Source organism: Manacus candei, unplaced genomic scaffold (genome assembly GCF_025592945.1).
Source record: "Manacus candei isolate 608988 ecotype Guabito, Panama unplaced genomic scaffold, ASM2559294v1 h1tg000033l, whole genome shotgun sequence".
NCBI lineage: Eukaryota > Metazoa > Chordata > Aves > Passeriformes > Pipridae > Manacus > Manacus candei.
Genome location: NW_026138081.1, coordinates 12,486,342 through 12,507,533, shown reverse-complemented (window position 1 = coordinate 12,507,533; position 21,192 = coordinate 12,486,342). Strand labels below are relative to the sequence as shown.

Here is a 21,192-nt window from a genome sequence, read left to right as displayed (position 1 = left end):
CACAGCAGCCTCTCTTCCCAGAGCCCAGGGGACAGCCCACTGGCAGGGAGTTCCCTGCTCACCTTTCCTGCCTCTGGAGGGGGCAGAGACATTGTTATCCAGCACTGCATCTGTCCTGAAACGTCTGTAATTCAGAACAGAAACCACCTCAGGCTCTGTCAGTTTCAAACCTTTCGGGCTGGATTCTTGCTCGGAGAACAATGACACCACTTTCTTCCAAACTGTTTCAAATTCAGTCAAAAATCAAACAGGAGAGTCATGCTTAGAGCTGGGCTTGACTCAGAACCTGCGAGTGAAACATTGGGGTTTCTCATCTGATGGTCACGGTCCCGCTGAGACAGGTAACAGCTCCCTGTTTGAAGATCTACAGGGACGACAGAGCTGAAGAGGTGGTGCAAGCATCACCACCCCTAGTCCCACCACCATTTGTTAGTCCCTGCTCAGACTCCTGGAAGGTGATGGGAGATGAACTGGAACCTTGCCCCTGCAGGGTGTGGCACAGGCACTAAAGGCAAGCCATGGCCATGGTGGGGAATTGTCCTGCCTGTGTCTGTGATGTTCTTTAATATCTTAGGGACTGCAGTGTACAGGGTTCTCAGACTGCTCCCCCGATTTGCCAGCTTGAAATGCTCTTTAAAATGTATTTTTAAAAATCCAAACACTATTAAATGCAAAGAAATCATGAAAAACAACAAGGAACAAAAGCTCTCAATCCTAGCTGAGCATTGCACAGACAGGAACCTGCTCTGACGTACATGAGCACCCCATAGGGATTAACTCTCTCCTACCCAACAAAGCCAGCCTTCTAGTTTCTACTTTGCAGCACATTTTGTGTGCTATATATGTATTCAATTTAGCCAGATAGGGAGATTAAAATGTACAGGCTTAGTACCTATCTGCAGTTGTCTCCACCCAAAAAAACCCCCCACAATCCTGGTCCAGGAGTTTTCTGCCTGTATGACAGATCCGAAGAAATTTCCTTTGTGAAGCAGAAACAAGATACAGGCAGCAGAAGTCTAAAGGAAAACAACAGGGAGAAGCTCTAGGAGTCATTTTCCCCTTTGCTTTCCTAGTAAATATCCAGAAGGGAGTCTATTGCATGTCTACTACCAAACAGTTAATATTTTGCTACCCTCATACCTTAACTGAGGTTCCTAAAGCCCTTTGCAGCCACTGCTTCACTCAGTCTCAGGTACACCCACCTAGGAGACAGCCAGAGTAACTAACCCTCTTATAAAAAGAGGGGCAGTGAACCACAGGGGGGACTTGTGTAAAGCCACGTAACAGACAATTCCTGGAAAAGAAATTAGGAGGTGGGATTCTCAGTTTTGACTTTAACCTTCAAGTCAGGTTTCCTTCTTTTCCCAAACCTGCAGTGCCAAACCACTGCAGTATCAAACATGCAACAGCATCCTCCATCTTCTTGTCATCTTTGGTACCACATTAGGGTGGAGGGACATGTAAGCTGCATGCCTCCAGACCTTCACCTGCCTTTTTAGGAGACTGCCATTTACAATGCTGGACTAGGAGATTCATGCTTCTGGCTATCTGCATTATCCTTAATTTCTATAATGGAACATCATCACTGAGGGGGGAATTACACAGAAATTACTTGCTTCAGGTACTGCATCTGTCCCATGTTCAAGCACAGTGAGAAGGTCTGATGTTTTTCCTGATGTACCACATGCTCTTATTCCATTTCTTTTTTCCCTGCATCTGTGGGCAATTCAAAGTCTCACCATGAGACCACCTGCACAGGGATACAGCCCACAGAAGATCTCAGTTGTGTCTGCAGCAAGAACAGTTTGGAACAATGCAGAATTTTTCCAATGTGATAATTAAAGCATAGCGTCACCTGTATATGCTTGCCCTTCTCACCATAAGCTGCAAATTTTGAATTCTCTCATTTTTTACTTTCAGGTCTGACTGGACACAACTACCATCTTGGGGTGCCTGACTGGTTGTCTGCAAGGCAGGTGTGTAGACATCAGCTCTCTCTTTCCCTGACAACTCGTTGCTGTGGTACAGCACAGGACATGAGCAAAATGCTCCATAGCATCTGAGATGGCAGTGAAAATCCTGTGACAGAGGCAAGAACCTTGGAGATTGGTGTGTCTTAACAGGTACAGTGTTTTCCTTGAGAAATAAGTGTAAAATATTTACTACCTTTCACTCTACTGCCCTTTGACAAAATTATGAAAAAAATTTCACTCAAAAGAAAGGGTAGAAGAAGGGATTTATGGTAGGGAATTCCTCATGTCTGCATATCTGTTCTAGAAATGGAAAATGTTCATGAGCTGTATCCAATCACTTAATTGAAATCTTTTCCCAAAACGCCACCTCTACTTTTCTTAATTCTGGGCTGGTACCATTCTGGATCTATACTTTGAGTTTATCCTAAAATGAGACAACACTATGTTGAACATGCCTTAGCTACCATTGCAGGAGTGTGATATGAGACATACCATTTCATACATGGCATGGAAAGTATGATAGACCAATATTGAACTCAAAAGCATGTCAACAAGTTTCTGGGTGAAGTTGCTAATCAGTATGCCCTGTATTTAATGTGCTTGCACTCTCCACACATCAGTGCAGTGTAGAAGTACTGGGGGAAGCGCCATAAGTGACATGCTGTATTTTTCTGAGGCTCTTGTCTTCCACTTGACTATGCCTAAGGCCCTTGCCCTCTGTGAGGATCTGTCTAGGAGCAAGTGCAAAGTTCACGAGAGATGTCTGTGATGGTATTATGACATGATATGATATGGGTGAGAAAAGAGGGAGAAAACATTTGCTGATAATCAGAATGTGAAGAAATTAATTTCAGTAATTTCAGGCTTGTGTTGCTCAAAGGTCAGTGTTCAGTGACATTTGACAGGAAATGAGAACTCAGTTAAGACAAGACATCAGTGTTTTTCAATGTTTCTTGAACACTACAGAAGTAGCTTAAAATGCTCCTAATTCTTACCATTTTTCTACCTCTAAAAGTCCAACAAAGTCTGGTTTTCATACTGGTTTAAGTGTCCTGAAACTTGGGCTTGAAACCTAAAACCTTCCTCATCCATGTCCCTCCTATTAGTGATGAGACAACAGGATCACAGATCCTCTTAAGGATCTTAAATTAAAACCCTTTCTTCCAGTGCTGCTCTTCTTGTCTCCATTTGCTAATTGTGAATATGGAAACTTGATAGCCAGAGACCTCATGCTAGAGCCTTACAGATCTACAGATTACATAGCTGTAATTAAATTGATGAGAGTAGAGGGAACGGAATTAATATTAAAAAAAAAAAAAAGGAAGAAAGAAAACAACAACAACCTAACCCCCAGAAATCAAATCCATGACAATTACTTTAAATGTGTGGTATGTGGTCAGTGACATATGAGTCACTTGAGCCTATCTTTATAGAAGTAGCAAAGTATGAATAAAACACCCAGCTGGCATGGTGCCACTGTCCCTGTAGCTATATCAGAGCATGACAGCAGCCTGCATTGTCAGCTAGAGGCTTATTGTCATCAAGGCCAATAGAAATCTTAGTCCTGGTGCTTGCTAAGAGTCATCCTATACCTCAACGCTCTATTGCAAGTCTTCCTTGGAGCTGTCTTCCATAACTGTATTTCTCTTCAGCGCCTTTACACCCCCATTTTGTTTTCATGATTCCAAGAGAGTTTTCAAAAGAAGTAATGTAGGTACCTGTGCCTTTTCCTCTCATAGTTATATTACCCACAACACTAACAGCTCTGTGGTGCAGGTTCAACCTACACTTGCTTTAATGAATCTGGGCTAACATGGAAGCTGGTTGTTGCCTGCCAGGATTAACAATCCAATGCATGGAAGTCCACTTTATGTGGTGTGACCATGGACCTTGGCCAGGCCCAACCAGATTCTCCATTTGAGGACATGAGTGTGGCCAGTGCTGAACCATTACACTTGCTCCCTGCAGCACAAGGAGGTCCTCTGCGAAAAGGAGATTGTGGGGTAATGGATATTGGCAAAGCCTTTAAAAAGGTTGAATTGGCATCTGTCTGGAATGACACTGGTTATGGTTGACTCTGCTCCAGCTAGACGGATAGATTAGATAAAGCATTCCAGGTGCCTTCCAGCTCTTCCACTCTGTGACAACTCCCTTAGAGCAGTCTGCACCACCATTAGCTTGATGAGCCATCACAACTAAAACATAAAGAGGAGGCAAGAGCCTATTTTGGTTTGGGAAGAGAGCTTGTAGTAAATTAGTGTACTTCCAAAGCTCTGATTGTGTAGACACAAATGTAGCACAACTGCAAATGTTGATAAACTGCCATACTCTAAAACCAGGTCCATCTCATCCCACCCTCTGTTGCCAAGGAGCAGACTAGAGGGAGGTTGGAAGGGCAAGATTAGTTTTCCAGAAATAGCTAGTCTTCTACGCTGCGTCACTCTTTACCAGTGTGCTGACATTGCAGCCATGTTGTGCTAAAAGGTCAAATCCATTCAGTTCCTGTGTTGTGGCCCCATTTCCCAGGGTGGCTCACACAGCACACTTGCTAACTCACTCCTACCCCCAGGCTCAGGTGAAGCAGCCATTTCCCTAGAAGAGGAAACCTGGAAGAGAGAAGAGTTTCCATGAAGTGCCAGATGGATGGTTGGGAACACAGTCCAACTACATGGCTCAGTTGCACTTCTCAGCCCCATCCCCCAAAAGATCAAGTCTCTTCTTAGTGGCTCTAAATGGGAATAACACATGAATTCCCAAATGAGTGAGGGAGTTATGCAACCATGAGGCAACTGATCTCATGTTCATATCGCTGGGAAGCAGAGGAGCCTTCCCCCGCATCTTACCCAAGCAGACAGTGAGCGGGGTTTCCTTAATGGGAATCCCTCCACTGCTTCTCCCCCAAATCCCCAGCTCATCCATGTGGGGTGTGCCGCCTGTGCATCAGATGGGTGGAATGAGGCTGTCAACTTATTTTTCATTCAAAGGTTTAGCTGAAGATAGATTTGAACTCCACACATATATTTAAAGGGAAGTTTTTTCAACAAGTGTAGTAGGCTTAGTCTGAAATGCCCACCTCTATCCATCCCTCTCCTTCTGGAGAAAGGAGGCAGCTCAGTTTGTTGCCTCTCACTATATCTGTTTGTAAGAAAGTTGTGAGGGAAAAGCTCAAATATGTGGGCTGAACACTCCAAGATGAAAAATAACAAAAGCAAAAAAACCACCATGGTCCTCATCAGTGAGATGACAGCTTGAGTTGCACCCTGAAGTTGGTGAAGACTAGCTGGGGAAGGAGAAGGGCTTTGTCCTTTCCCAGCGTTGTGGCGCGTCTATGTGCAGGACAGGTTAAAAAAGACTCTGATTGGGAGCTCTCCCACATTCCCAGACTTTCCAGCATCTTCCATCACCTAATTTTCATTTATTCCGAGAGTTAGAACCATTTACAAGTCATTGATGTATCTCACCTTGTGACTAACCGAGCTACTCCTGCTGGGTGAGGTAGCATGACTTACCCAGGTCAGGCCATGACAGAAGCAAGAGAAAGCCTGAGGAGCATCTGTTCCCAATGCTTTTCTACCTGTCAGGCCATGTCTGTTCTCTCTGCACAAAAGTTTGGGGAAAACTTGGTGCCTGAATGGGTTTTCCTGGGAGATCGGGGTGCATTTGCATGAGCATATCCAATAATTAGGTAACTGCCATAGCTGGTGAAGACCAACTTCCTCCTAGGAGGCCACAGAGGAAGATGACTTTCCCTACCTGTTGTGGCTGGGGAGAGGGGCTGAACTCTGACCAGGAGGTGGGGTTGGGAGACAGGTCATGGCCCTTCAGTGTCACCGGGACAGCCCTCCAGGGGAAGAGCTAAAGCTGCCCACACCAGGTGTCCGAGCAGCTACGCTAGAGCCTTCTCTGCCCTCTCCTCCTCAGGAGTGAGAGAGCTTTGGGCTAGGGCTGACTCAGCTCAGCAGGGCACAGAGAGACACCCCACCAGGCAGCCCTACCAGCACCAGGGCTGGGTGGTACCAGCATGACCGCAGGCATCCCAGGCCCTGTGTGCCCACTCACCGGGCTGCTGGAGCTACAGCCAGACTGAGCACGGGAGTGACTGCAACATGGAAGGGTTACAGTCGGGAGGGCTGCTGGGACTGTCTCCCCCCCACCATGCTGGACATCAGATGGGGAAGGCAGCTCTGACTGATAGGTGTCCCTTCATGAGAGAGTAATAGGAAAATTACTGGGATTTCTGCTTCTGTAAACCATCCTGCCTGGGAAATAGCCAAGCAGAAACATCTAGGAGAAAAAAAATGAAACATCTGCTTGATCATATGAAGGGTGTTGCCCTAAGATGGAAAAACTAGCTTTATGTCCCAGCAATGCCACACACTACCTCTATAGCCTTGGGTGAGTCACTCAACTTTCATTTACCCAGCTATAAGTAAGTGCAAAGGGTTTTTTCCTTTTATATTTATTATTTACTTTTTCTTTTCACATATTAAGCTCCTTGGGCAGTCTCTTAATACCCAGCATGTCTAGCTCCTCACATGTTATGGTGCAGATCTTATTTGGTTGTTTACCTCCTCCCATAACATAAATGAAAATTCACTATTAATATCCCTGTAGGAATACTGATATTGGGAGAGGCTATTTTGGGAATGACAGGATGGGGGGGGGGGGAAAAAGTATTTTGTTAAAATGCAGACACTGCCCTTCCTAAGCCAGGCTGAGTTAGCATCCCAGAACTGAGTAATAAATGCTACTTTTTTTCTGTGTCCATCCCTTCTTTCAGCCATTCTAAGCTGAACCTTTCTGCTGCAGTGTATGTTCTGTCCTCAATTAAAAAAAAAAAAAAAGGGCACAAAATAAAATAAACCCCTGATAATATCATTCTTCTCCCACTGCCTGAGTCTCTGCACCAGGGAACTGTGAATAATCTCCCAGTGCAAACAGCCCCCTGTGTAAAAATAGCAACACAACTGCAAACTTCAGGGTAATCACTGCTTGATTTCAAAATATTTGTTCTGCTCCTGTCCTGTCCTTTATCTCTCAGACCTCTATATGTCACTAAAGCAACATTGGACAGCTCCTCGCCAGGTCTGCCTCCTCCAATGTGCTCCATCATTATTAATGGAAACAATCTCCATCTCGGAGTATTTAAAAATATACCCTTTTCTAAATATAGGCAATCTGCGTGTGCTTAACTACTACAGGGCAGAATGAGAGGGACCAAAATATTGACATGCACTGGGTGTGTATAATTTGTTTTGATTCCTGCTCCCCCTGCCACCTCCCAATACCAATCTGTATATTACCCACACACCTTGGAGGAAAATCTGTAATTATTTAGCACGAGGAATGTATCTGCTGCTTAGAGCCTGGAGTTTCCTTTGTTTATTTTTCCATCCTCTGTCCAAACGGTGTCAATGAGAGTGGAGCTTACTGAGCTATTTATAGCCTCTCGCCACAGTAGGCTGCACCTTGCCAGCAGCAGCGGCAGCAGCAGCAGCCTCCACCCCCCGGGGGAAACAGGATGGGGCAGGCCATGGGGCAGGGCAGGGCACGGGCCCCCGGGCAAGGAGAGGAGGGCAGGTGAAAGCCTGGAAGTCAAGGAGGGGAGGGAGCGAACCAAAGTGGGGACCATGGCATGCAAGGTGGAGAGGAGCAGGGTGCCGGTGGACCAGGGGAGCTGTGTCAGGTGCTTGTCAGGGAATGGAAACTGGAAACATCAAAAATTGTTTTGAGAGAGATTTGAGGAGGGATGTGTCAGGTAGCTATTTCCTGGATAGGATGGGGGCTTTGAATTAAATCATATTGGGTCTACCCTTGCCTGGGATCAGGGAGTACTTGGGAGCTGGTCAGAGCAAAACTTGCCTCTTGGGAAGTGGGTTTTGGGGAGTGCAGAAACAGCCCATCTCCCTCAGTACAGCAGGAGCATCTAAAAAAAGAGCAGTACTGGAGTTTGACCCATGGGGAGGGGGCAACTTGTCCAGCAAGAGTCATAACTGGGACTGGGGAACTCTGGGCTTATGTGGCCTGTTGCCACAGGGGACTGGGTTCAGGGTGTGCTCCCCATCCCTTCCCCAGCATCATCGCTATTCTAGGGTGGCAAGCTCTGACCTTGGCTGCAGCAGGCAGGCAGAACCATGACGAGTGTGTGAAAACACCCCAAGAGGGTCTCAGTGCCTTCTCTACAGCCCCCTCGGCTCTCACTGAGCCTTTGCTTCCTGCACCGTGCCTGGCCCCTCTCCCTGGGGGTCCTGCCTGCTTCCTGTGCCCCATGGGGGACATTTGCCCACCCCTGCCCGTGGGTGGATTTGATTCATGCCTGGTTTTATGTGCAGACGTACTGGTGACAGTTCCCTAAAAGGGGGTGAAGGCAACCTACCCACTAACAGAGGCAGCTCTGGGGCTCCGTTTGTGGCTGTGTTCTGTTGTTGTTAGCGTTAATAAGCTTGCCCTTGGTGCAGTCTGCAGGGCTTGAGGAGCTGACTAAGGAGCAAAAATCCAGGGAAGGGGGAGAGCGGGAAAGGGAGCTCTCATTTGGGAGTGTGTGTGTGCATGCTCTCCCTTGAGTACATGTCCAGAGCCTAAGGCCACCCTATTTTTCTAACGGGGTGCAGGGAATAAGCTGCAGTTTCTGCTTGAGGTATTGCTTGAGCTGGCAGGGAGAGCTGGGCTGGCCAGATGGAGGGATGAGAGGGAGGCAGGGAGAGAGAGGCAGGCAGGGATGGGAGGGGGGAGAAGGGAGCTAGACACCTACGCAAACACAGAGTGAGAGGAGATCCTTGGATGCAAACACAGACACAGGCGTCCTCCTCCTCCTCACATGCCCCTGATTCATTTCCACATGCCATACACGTGACATGCTAATTCAGGGCTACTACAGAACTCCAGGGCGAGAGAGGAACAGGAGAGAGAAATAAAACCCAGTAAGGCACCGAACTGCAGATTTTTAAAGGGGATTCAGTGCAGCTTAGCCGTACTCCCGCCCCGTGCTCCCTCCGGGGGAGGCAGAGCCGGGCTGGCCTCGCTGGCAGCCCCCCCCCCCCCTCATGCCCCACGCACCCCCACACCACCACCTTGCGGGAGTGGCTCCACGTGAGCCCCGCACACAGAACCAGTACGGTGCTAGAGCACATCCCACCCATGCCCGGGACACACGCGGTTACATCAGCGGCACGCTCCCCTCCGCGCCCCTGCGGCACCACGCGGGCTGGGGCGGCCTCAGCCTCTGCCCTCCTCCCCAGCACCGGGGGCCTGCCGCGCTCGAGTCTATTTTTAAATACAGGCACATAAGTCCTACGTGCTGGGGGGCGAATAAGCTCCAAACAACCCCGTTACAAACCCGGGCATCCCCAAGGTAAATGTAGTTACCCGGCAGTGGGGCAGGAAATGCTCCACGTCGCAGCCCCCTCGCTGCAGCCCACTCCCCCACCACTGGCTCTGACTTTTGGTACCCCTGCCCACCTCCATTCCCAAGCCGTGGCAGGCTGCCTGCCCTGCCTGACTCCAACAGTCACATCCCCACTGTGACAAGATGCTGAAAAGGAGGGGAGGTAAAATACAAAATACAGCTGTGTCTGTCAGTGGGCTGAAGTACCTCTGGCAATATGACTGCTCCAACCCCACTGGGGTTTACACCAGGGTAACAGATAGGATAGTTTTATCCTCTGTATCTGTACCCTTGCCCAGTTTATGTGACACTTTCTTACCATCCACTCATCCAATGCTGGGTCCAAAATGAATGAACCACCTGGATTCATAATTTCTATCATGCAGAAATAACGTCAGTACAAAGAGCTCTGCAGCCCATCACCAGCCATCTTCCTCCCACTTCCTGTTTAAGGCTGCATCAATGCAAAGACCTGAAAAGCTTCACCCCCTCAAGCACTACCAGGTGTGCCAGAGACATGGGAAGGGGAAAACAAATTTCCTCTTCAGAGCTCCCCCCAGCATGAGGAGGCAAGGACTCTCATCTCAGCCATCCCAGGTGAGACAAAGAGGGGACCAAGTCCCTACTCCACACCAGAGCAAACGTGATGAGGAAGAAGAAGCACCCTCTGAACTGCACTGGGAAGTGGTGGTGGCCAACAGCAGCAGGATTAGACCTCTCCCCAGTGAACAACAAGTGATAGTGGGGGCTCCCAGTGCCCTTCGGGGTTAGCCGTGAGCACCCCCAGCTCCTATTGCATCAGGTCAGTCTGATGGGGACTGGGTGGGCATGACACAAGGATCTTAGTGGAGTTACCTCTTTGTAGCATGGAAAACCAAAGATATTTTGGGCTATATTGTATCCTGGGGATATTTTTGCTAACTGGACTAACCCTTCAGACATCTCTAACAGGAGCTCCAAATCTAGGAAGACAAAAACATCTTTGCCTTCTCCTGAGCAGAAGCATGTGTGTTTCACCTTTGAAAAGCATATCAGTGAAATTTGGGTTGCAGTCCTGGTAATTTGTTCCTGTGAAAAGGTAGTGGTTACAACTTTTTATCCAACTGTTGCCTACCCTTTTCTTTTTGGGAGCCAGTGGAGCTGGACCCTGGCCCCAAGAAAGATATCTTAGCAAGCTTCTTGCTTCTGCATTTCTGAGGAGGAAAGAGAGAGGATCTAGTTTACTGGCTCTAACTCTCCCCATGTATGAAGGGGCTTTCTTGGCTAGACTGAATATTTTGAACCAAGATCTGTGAATGAGAATACACAGCAATTCCACATTTATCTGCCACCATTTATATTAGAGACACTCTGCTCACTCAGTAGAAGAAACCTGTGTTGCTTCATGCAAAGAATAAGAGGAGAAGGTGGAAAGCATTCAAGTTAAATATTCCACCCAAGTATTTTAAACTGACAGTCACATGAAGTAAAAAATCCCGCAAGCTAAATAAGACTGTGTAAGGCTTACTGAAAAACAAGGCTTTCTGTCTAAGGCAGAGGAAACAAAGGTCACTCATAACACCCACTAATGTTTGTATTTTTAAACTCTTATGTCCGTTCTTAGAGGCCCTAATCATGATCAAGGTCTTTGTGTGTATGGACAAGAAGGTAAGATATCAACCCCAGAATGTTTTTAATGATGTAGACAGACAGTTATGGTGGAAGTGGTCACAAATGTGCACGTGCAGAAGTGTGTGTGTGTTTATGTGTAGCATCCTGTCTCTTTACAGTACTGCCCATGGGCACCACAGCGCAAGATGCTGCCCCCAAAATAACAAGGAAATCCATGACCAAAGAATGTGCAACTGCAAGTAAAGACCAAACTGACCTGAGTGCTTAGTTCGAGCCTAACAAGCTGCTGCACCCAAGCTGGCATTGCAGCCCGGGAGTCCTGCCTCTCCCTGTCTCCAGTAACCGTGAGACAGCACTCCTTCCCACATTTGCAGGAACAATGATTTTATTTTTTTTTTGTAATTATATTAATACCTGTTCTTCCCTCATGCTAGCAATTTGGTTGATTTCTTGTTTATTGCTTTTCACCTTCTACCATCAATAATTCAGCCACATAGCCCCCAGGAGGTGGAGAACTAAATACTCATTTTACAGAGACTTGCCTAGGAAAGGAGTGATATGATAGCTGGAATCAGATCCGTGGCATTCCTTGTTCCTAACCCAAGCCACAATCCCAGAAATGGCAATCCCACAACCTGTGATGCCAAGCCTCTTGCTGGCTTTTGGAATTTTGTTCTGGTTTCTGTCTCGTTGAGTTTTGCCAGGAATAACAACTGCAGGATGTGACCCTGATTGTAAATGAGGTCCATAGGTGGCTTGTGCCCTATCAGTCTTGCTTCTTCTCCTCTGGTCTTTAATCCTGTGTTTCCCAAATCAAAGTGTTGTACCCAGATCCTCTCAGGATCTGTGGATTAGGTCATGGGGTTCATTTCAGTGTTCAGTAAAACCTGGTTCTTGTAATTAAACTGCTACCATTGTCAACCCCAGAAAATCCTGTTTTAGGGACTGGAAGGGGTGAGGAGAGAAAAGGCTGTGAAGAATCAGCTCCACTCACGCTCTCTAGCGAGTGTCTGAGCCATATAGGTCAGGCAGAAGCCATTTGCTGTGCTGTACCTGCTCCATGGATGAACAGGGGACTGCATTCGGCATATATGTCAGCTGTCTTCCTTTTCAGTTCAATTCAATTAGCTAAACCCTTCTTAAAACCCTGTAGAAATAAATATCTCTCTACTCCTCAAGCTACTGCTTTTTTTTTTTTGGGGGGGGGGTGGTGGTTTCTGTGCGTGCTGTCCCTCCAGCTCATCCTTCAAACACCTCGGCCATCTCTTCGAGTGCCGTGGGCTATTTTTAACTCATGTGCGGGTTTGAGCGAAGCCTCCCCGTGCCGGAGTCCCCCCGCTGGGGTGCGGAAGGGGCTGGCGGCGTGGAGCAGGGAGCGAAGTCAAGCCACAAGGGGGCATGTGCTCTTCTAATTCATAAAATGTGCCTTCATTGACAAAAATGCTGAACAATTGGTGAATGGTGTGTGCATAAGTTAATGCCGCTGGAGAATACACGGGTAGTGACGGGGGAGCTTGGCTGGGGGGCTTGTGAGCAGGGGAACAGAGAGATGGGGAGGAGTGGCAGGGCCCTAAAATGCATCCGGGGTGTCTCTGCACCTCTCTCCTGCTGAAGCAGGGAGCTCTGGTGAGGGGAGAGTCAGAGAGCCTAATTCTGCTCCCAAACTCCACTGAAAGGAATTACAGTGGTAATGCCAAAGCTGGGAGGATGTTAGCGACAGTCACAGGCTCGAGCTGGCTCTGGGGATGCTTTGTTGGTTTTTTTAAGGTTTTGTAGCAAATGCGTTCAGCTGCCAAACATTTTTAATTCCTTCACTAGGTGAGACGGTACAAGAGACTAATGGCTAATAAGGATATTTACACACAGAATATCTATTTCTAAGCAAACTTTACATCCACCTGCATCTCCTGGACTGGTGTAGCTGAACCCATCCTCACCACAGTAAGTTCCCCAGCTTCTGCTATCTCTTCCTGCCCTACAGTGCTGTTTCGAGGCTTGGGTAGTTTCACCAAAGGACAACCAGTGTAGAGGGAAGAGAAATGGGGCTAAGCACTGAACAGGGAGCCAGGACCCTTGGGGATGCACCCAGCCCTGCTATGGTCTCCAGTGTCTGTGAGTACCCTGATGAATTAGAGGAACTAGGAACTGCTAAAGACTACTGTGAAGTCTTGTTTTCAAATAGATTTCCCAATGCAATGGATAAAAGAAAATATGAGATGAGCAGAAGTTTTTCTGTCTGAGCATGTCACAATAAATATTTGCTTTATTGGCTTTTTAAGGGTCCTATCTTCTCAATCCAAAATGGAGTCAGGTGTACTGGGAGTCAGTTTACAACTTCCCAGTATATGAGTCAAAATGTGCAGCTCATCACCTGTAATTCCAGTGACTGCAGTGGAGTTCAGACAAGGATGAATTTGACAAAAGAGGACTGATCAGGATTGTCCTGAGAAACATCAGAAATGAGGAGGCAACCCTCATTCTGCCTGCCCTGCTAGCTCACCTCCTTCTGCAAACCTTCTCCTCCAGCTGTGAGGGCAATGCAGTCAGACCTTCACTCACTGTAGGCTGTGCCTAGGCAGCATACACTGGGGTCTTCCACCAGTCCCTACAGACTGCACTGAAATAAGGGACAGGGTTGCAGAGGGTGTGTCTCACCCCACTCCCCAGATTATTCCCTGCTTCCCTTTCCTTTCTTTGGTGGGGAGGGGAGGGAAAAAGCCAGGCAGTAAAGAAAGTACCAGCACTGTCCCTACAGCACAAAGAGAGGAGGTACAGGATTACTCCATAGTGACAAGCTGATGTGTCCCAGGAAGCACCTTCTTGAGTAACCAGGCATGTAAGAGCCAGGCCTACAGCCACCATTGTTTAACTTTGATGATTCAGCCTTCAAGCCCCTTCACCTCATTTTAAAAAGGCAGGAAAAGCCCTGTCATGCAGGTCAGAAGATCATGTTGCCCTCTATCTCCATCTTTCCCCCTGCACCAGTGCAAGCAAGACATAAGTGCTGCAAGGTTTTATACAAAACAGAAGAGGGGAAGCAGACTGGATTTACCTGCAGTATGAAACAGATTTATCTCTTGAATGAGATAGCCCAAAATGGCGCCTCTGAGAATTTTGGCTAAATTCAGGAGAGGTAGAAATAAACATGAAAAGGGCTTTCTGTCATGAAAGATGCTCTGACACAACACTGATGTGTGTGTATAACATTTATTGGGGAAATCGGCAGGAACAAACCCAGCCTCAAGTATTCTAAAGCCTGGGACATGACATGCAAGGCTGCTGCATAGGAGTCTCCTGTCAGAAACTGTGTGACTACTTCATGCTGCTGACAGCAATACCACTCCATTCAACATTTTATGTGTGGCATGGGCAAGACTTTGGGAAGTCTGGCTTGCCCCTGGGACATGATTGGTTAGGCAGGATGCAGGACCGTAACCTTTCATTGTCTTTACAGTTTTTCAGGCCTCTGGTAGTGCTATAGCTGATCATGATTTTGCTTTTGCTAAATTCCAGATAAATCCTCCTGCACTCTGTGCAGACCTGAAATTTCCCTTTGGACTGCAAATTGTGAGGTTAGCCCTTCCCTGCATGGGAAAAAAAGACATCTTCCTGTGACTTGGGGCTAGACACAGCCACTTGTTCATGTGCTGTGATGCCTGTGTAGCCTGTAGCCTCTAATATCCCTAAAGCCATGTGCCATGAAGCCTATCCAGACTGAAAATCTCCTGGTTCTTCTTCCAGGACTGAAGTTCCTGCAGTGGTTCCGAATAGTCTTTAAACACAGGATGCCAATTTGATTTAAAAGCTGAAAATAGCAAGATGTGTCTGTCCCACCCACCATGAAATTTGGTAACTTACTTTGTCCATCCTCCCTCCCCTTTTCTAATTGTTCTTTTTTGCACAGTTCCCCATTTAGACTGCAATCTCTTTGTGTGCAGCATGCTCTCCTATACTTAACCACAAAGCACTTTATGCACTGAACTGCTTTTTTTTTCACTATTATTTAGTGCTCAGAACATTTGTTGCTGCACAGGTGGTGTGGTGTCTCCCTGCTCTTCTAGAAAATTCCAGTAGTCATAAGACTGAGATGTCTAAGAAGTCAACAATGAAATGCCAAAAGAAATATCCCTTCCCAACACAATCTTAACTGTGAGTTGCTGGCATTAGCTCCTAGAAATGGCATGGCAAAAAGTGAGGAGCCTAATAAATAGACCTGAGACGCTCTCTTTCGGTGTGCTGTTATTAGAATTACAGACAACAAATTGGAAATCCAACATTTATCTGCCTCTATGCTGAGTGTGTTGACTGTAGCTGTATTGATTACCTGTTGGAGCAGCTTGGAATAGCTGATATCGTGATACAGTGCAAGGTCTATGTTAAGGGATGGAGCATGTTTTTTTTGGTTTGCCAACAGAGATTTAGCCAATGTGCCCATAATCACTTGCTGCGGGAATTGTCCACAGCCTAGTGGTATGATCTCCTGGTCACTGGGGGAGGTGAGCAAGGCCATCTCACTGAAGGAATCTATATAGAAAGGGAAAAGTCAAGATATCTTTTAGTGTCTTATATGTAGGCTCAGCACTTGAACAGAAGCCAAGCCAAGCTTGCACCTGTTTGCTTGTGTCACCTTGCCTTGTGCTTTACCACAGAAAGGGAGACATTGGACTCTGTCCAAGAGACCTCCATACTCGTTTCCAGTGTGCCTGCGATGGTGGGTGAGGGCCCTGCTGTGGCACAGCACTCAGAGGGCAGAGTTGAAGTTGCATTGCAAACAGCAATGTGTGCAACAGAATTGTGTCTCTTCTTTGCTTGATTTCACCCTCACTCTGCTTCTCTACTTCTTGAAATGAAATGAAGGAAATTTAATTCCCTCTAAGCAAAGTTCTGGGATATCAAATATTTTTCAATTCACACGCACACATACACACCCACAGAAAAATGCAACCTTTTCCATGTCCAGAGCCTGGATCCCCACACTGGATTTGGTTCACTGTGTTGCACACTGCTTCCCTCTTTATGCTCCCGTGTTTGCAGGTACAAGCATGAAACTCCAAAGAGGAGCTGGGGAAGGACTCTGGAGTAGCCTGGAGCCATAACTACACTTAGAAAGGTGGAGAGGACAAATGTGAAGGGAGCACATATGACAAGCAAGAGACCTGAAACAAAGCACTCCAAAGCCCTGTGAGGTATGGATATTGGTTATGAAGTTTGTAAAGCTCAACTGTTCAGCTTCTCTCACTTCTTTTCACTGCTTTCTTTCATCCACCACATTCCTTTTGGCTCTTTTTACTCCCCTACAGTGCTTCAGGTCTTCTCAAATCCCTTCCATTACACCCACACTTTGTACTTCCATACCTTCTGACACCCTCCCCTTCCTCTCCATGCATGCACTGTTTGCAGCTGTCCTCCCTTGTTTCCTCCCACATCCATCTCAGCTTTACCCTTCTCCTTCCCACTTCTCACGTGGAGGTTATTTGACATACCTGTGGGCAACAAGGAGCGGGGCAGTGCTGTGAGGTGTGAGTGTACCAGGTGCAGGATGGCAGGACAGGGAACAAGAGCCAAGGTCCAGCCCCAGGCTGCTCCTGGGGAAGGGAAGCCCTTGGGAAGGAGGTTGAGAGCTCTGGAAATTCAGAGGCTCATTCCTGGTCAAGCAAAAGAGCCACATGAAGGAAAACAGTGTCTGCACAGCTCCAGGTGGCTCTGGCCAGAGACGGGCTTGGTGCCAAGCAGAATTCCCCTCTAACTAACATACTCCGCTTACACAGAGGGAAAAGGAGAGTGCTTCTAGATCACTCTCCTCACAGCCTACCCGGCCTTCATTTTCCACCAGGCCTTTCATCATACTTTTGGCCTAGGGCCTCAGCTCTACTCCCTTGTCTTTGTTTCCTTCTGCCTTCTAGCCTCCCCCTCTAATTGCTTTTGCCTTTCCAGTCCTATACTCTTCTTCCTGTGCTCTACTCCAGACCCTTCTCCCTTCTGCATCCAACCAACCCAGCCTGCCCCTGTTCAGTCAGCACATGTGCCCCAAAGCTTTCCCTCTGATAAGCACCCCCAGAAAGTAAAAAATTTAGAAACTCTAGAACAGTCTGTGCTAAAGGGATTTTTTTTATCTGTGACTTACAGGCATAGATGACCAAATTGCTTTTTTTTCTTTGGCTGCATTCACTTTGCTTGTTCCAGGTAACCTAATCCTGTTTTTTTTAACTGTCTTCTATGTTCCTCCACTTAGTCCTTGCTGATTTTTCATGACTACTTACGTTTCTAAAACAACAGTGGACTGTTTATTTTAGAGAACTCACAAATGTTGTTTTTAAATGAGAGATAGTGAGGTTTGAACAAAAGGAGCTCTTGCAAAACACAAGAAACTTGTACATCACTCTGTTCCCAAAAGCTGTCAAGAGAAGTCACCCTGCATATTGCATGGGTGCAGCTCAGGTCTAGCCAACCCCTCATGTCACCTGAGATCACTTCGTTATTTTACCAGCAAGCTGCCTTGAAACCTTCTTGCTTCAGCACGTCTTACTGCTCATGTGCACCTCACCTCACTTTCTTTGATTTGATAGTTTGCCACAAGCTGATGTGGGGACTCAAGCTCAAAGGTCAGTCACTTTTGCAGCAGAGTGTCATCACCACTGCAGAGCACCAGCAGAAATTAATATCCAAGAACATGCCAGTCTGAGCAGGACCAAAACTTCTTTTTAAAAATTAATAGTAATAATAATAATAGCCATCATCAATAGTGATACAAAGATGGATGACTGTGTGAATGAATGATTCATATAATGGCCGTGCTTTCATTCTTTTCCTATTTGTCCCTCAGAACTAGGAGTGGAGCCTCTGTGCACACCAATGCTAGTCTTGGAGTCATCAGCAGTCTGCAGATACAGTTCCAGCTACAGTACATGTGTAGCCATTACATGAAAAAAAGGGATGTGTGAGATGCCCATCTCAGGCAGGCTGCGCATCTGCAACTTCTTGCTCAAATGACTCCAAATTTGCCCCGAGTGATATTTATCCAGGGCCTCTGGGAGGTTCATTAGTACTGCAAAAATCAGATGGAGCATGAGAATATTGAGGTATGTTGCATACTTCCTTGTTAAGCAGAACATGATGCTCATTCTTCACTATGGTAGAGCAATGCACACTCTCTGGGATGGATCTGAGTGTATACAGTGCTGAAGTATCGTAAGTAATAAATGGTGTACCAAATAGTGCCTAGCTGCAGTGGTGATTAATCATTTAGGCCCTGATCCTGCAAACATGCATGAGTTTAACGTTACTACTATGAGTAATCCCCTTGATTTCAAATTAGATTAGTCACAGTCTTAACACTTGGCACGTGAATAAATGTTTGCAGGGCTAGAGTCCTATTTATGGCCTGATCTTGCAAATTATTACTGTCTAGCACAGTGCCTCTGTTCCTGAATACTTTCACCGATTAAAAAAAAAAAAAAAAGCCTCAAACACTCTCCTGAACTGTGAATGTTGCAGGATTAGATCTGCTGTGTGGTACGTATGCACAGCTCTGCATAGCACAGGTCATGGATAGCTATAGCTGTGTCTGGCCATGGGTGTGTGCTTTGATGCAAAGCACTTGAAAGCTGATCACCATCAATGTTTTTTTACTGTCCTTTACCACTGGTTCTAAGATTTAGGTCTTCCCTCTACAGTGTAAACAGAATTTTCCTCCTATTTCTTTTTAAAGAAAGAAAGAGAGATTAAATCAGTTTTGCTAAGTTAGGGTGAAGAAAATAAGGAAGCAAATAAGCAGCTTGCAAATTTAAGTCACCAATCTAATCAAATTCCTCTGGGCTGCGGTGTCCTTTCTGTGAAATCAACCTGCATTAAAGCGACTGGGTTGCTGTTTGTGAATGTACCATCTCTGCAAATTACCGCTGCTCTGTTGCATTGTGTTTGTATGAATGGGGGTGACATGTGCTTGCCCACAGGTCCACGTGAGAGAGGTGGGGTGAGGAAGGAAGGATATTTTTAAAATGAATCTAGAGGGAGAAAGTGGACGCTGCAGCTTCATAGAATGTGAATGGTATCCTAAAATAACCCCTGTCATCTGCCCACCCACCCACTGCCAAAATCAAGGTGCAGCTCTTTCATTTAAAATTAATTCTTGGCCCCAGAGGGTATCGATAGATCAATATCTTGTGCTTCTGATCTCTTGCAGGCCACCCTTCAATGGCTCATGCAAAGGCTAAAAACAGAAAGATGCAACACAAAAGATACTGCAGTCAGCTCAAGCAAGGGGGATATTTTTAGATCAGAAAAGGGAAAGGAGGGGAGAGGGAGAGAAAAAGGAAAGAGAGGGAGAGAGGCTGGTCTAGGGTTTGCAATCTAATTTGGTCTCCCTCTTCCCCCCTCCTTTTTTTTTTTCTTTCTCTCTTTTTTTATTCCATCGGTGGTATTTTCCATACAATCTGATTTCTGCCCGCTTGGTTGGGGGGGGGGGGTGTCGGGCGGGGGGGGGGTGGGCTGGCACAGCAAAGCCGGGCTGAAGATTCTGGAGTTTTATGGCTCATTCCAGCTAGTGGCTTCTCTCTGCCAGTTGAATTAATTTGATACTATTTTTGAAAGTCAGTGTTTCTAAGGGAGACCTAATGACGCAATGACGTCAATGCAGGTCAATAGCACACACTGGAGGAACTGACTGTGCTACCGGGAGCCAAGGGCTGGGAGCCCGCTCCAACACCCTGGCTCCCGCACATGCTCCCCCGCCGCCTCCCCAGCCATCCCCGCTCCTCCCACGCACCCCGTGGGCTCCCCGCAACCCCCACCTCCCCCCCCCCCAAAAAAAAATCACTAAAAAATCTGTGATCAGAGGCAGTGCGGTGAAAAAAAAGCCCTCCCTCACTACCTGTGAAAGGCAGCGTTATTGTGGCGGTGCACGCACTAGGAGGAAGGGGAGGCAGGCAGGGACACGCGTGTGCCCGGCCGGCCGGGACCGCGGGCTATAAATAGCGGCGGGGGCGCGGGGCGGCGGGGGCTGAGCGATTCCGCCCCGCGCACTCGCTCAGGAGGTGCCGGGCTCGGCGGTGCGGGGGTGGTGCGTGGGCGGCGGGGCGGGGGGGGTGGCGGGGGAGGGGAGGAGGGGGCTGCTGCTTCTCCCTGTCTCCAAGTCAGGCTCTGAACACGAACTGGCTTCTTTTTTTTTTTTTTTCCCCTTTTTTTTTCCTTTCTCCTAGAAGAGTGCAGGCACACATTACGCGAAACCCACAGCCTTTCGCGATACACAGCTCGAAACGCTCTAGTTTATTTATATAGCCCCTCCACCCTCAGCTCTTCCCACCCGTCCCCAAATTCCCTAGAAATCCAGCTAAGGCGTGGGGAAGAGGGGAAAGCGGTTTTGGAGGGGAGGGAGTTATTTATTTTTGTTTTGTTTGGGGATTGTTTTGTTTTGTTGGGGTTTTTTTCTTTGCATACAAAAATAAGTGAAGAAGATTTTGCAAGGTAGGTTTCTCTGTGTGTGCGCGCGCGTATGTGTGCGTGCGTGCGTGTGTGTGGTGCTTTCCTTTTGCTTTTTGCAAAGTTTTCTGATTTCAGCTGTTAGATGCTTTTACAAGACATAGACTTTTCTGATTTGTTCTGCTACCTGCCTTTGAAAAGACTGGACAGCGTTGCATTCCCCCTCCTTGCAAAGAGTTCTCTAGACTGTCGTGTTTTGTGTCCTGTGCATTTGATGTTCCTGCAGGAAAGCATGTTAGTTTGCGAGCTCAAACTGCAGACAGGGAGCTATGTATTTGAGACCCCCCCACACTTTTTGCAGAGGCTGCAACTTTCACTTTGTCACATTTTGGGGTGGGGGGAGAAGGCAGGCATCAATTCACTCAGGAAACAAGCTTGCAAATGAAATTTTAATTGCAAAAAGAGCAATGTTAAAGCTTAGGGAGGATGAAAGGGAGTTGACATTTCTTGCATAGAGAATTTGCTACCACTGGGAATAGACTGAAAGTCCATAGTGAAGGGGGGGGTAATAGGTAAAATAATAACAAAGCAAATGATAAGGCAAAATACTAATTAAAGTGATGCAGGAAAGTGAGAGGCTGTTACAAGCTCTAACCACCTGTAGAGGGAAATCTTTATACATAGTAATTTCTGATAGCTGATCTATAGAGAAACTAAACAGAATTACATGTTCCAAACTTTGCTGCTCTGCAATGTGTGAACCAAGATGCCAAGATGCTTGGTTAATTCTCGGGGGTTTGCAAACTG

General features: G+C 46.9%; 2 long non-coding RNA genes across 2 annotated transcripts in view; both read left to right on the top strand.

The window, feature by feature from the left end:
• Positions 1-1,939: 1,939 nt before the first annotated feature.
• On the top strand, positions 1,940-17,151 carry LOC127472887 (uncharacterized). The gene is made up of 3 exons (XR_007905198.1): positions 1,940-2,109; positions 16,003-16,154; positions 17,095-17,151. It is a non-coding gene; the product is annotated as an uncharacterized LOC127472887 (long non-coding RNA).
• A 2,943-nt stretch (positions 17,152-20,094) lies between these two features.
• LOC127472884 (uncharacterized) overlaps positions 20,095-21,192 on the top strand; it is a 76,119-nt gene continuing 75,021 nt past the window's right edge. Inside the window, exon 1 of the long non-coding RNA XR_007905195.1 lies at positions 20,095-20,430. This is a non-coding gene — a long non-coding RNA (uncharacterized LOC127472884). The remainder of the gene's footprint in view (positions 20,431-21,192) is intronic.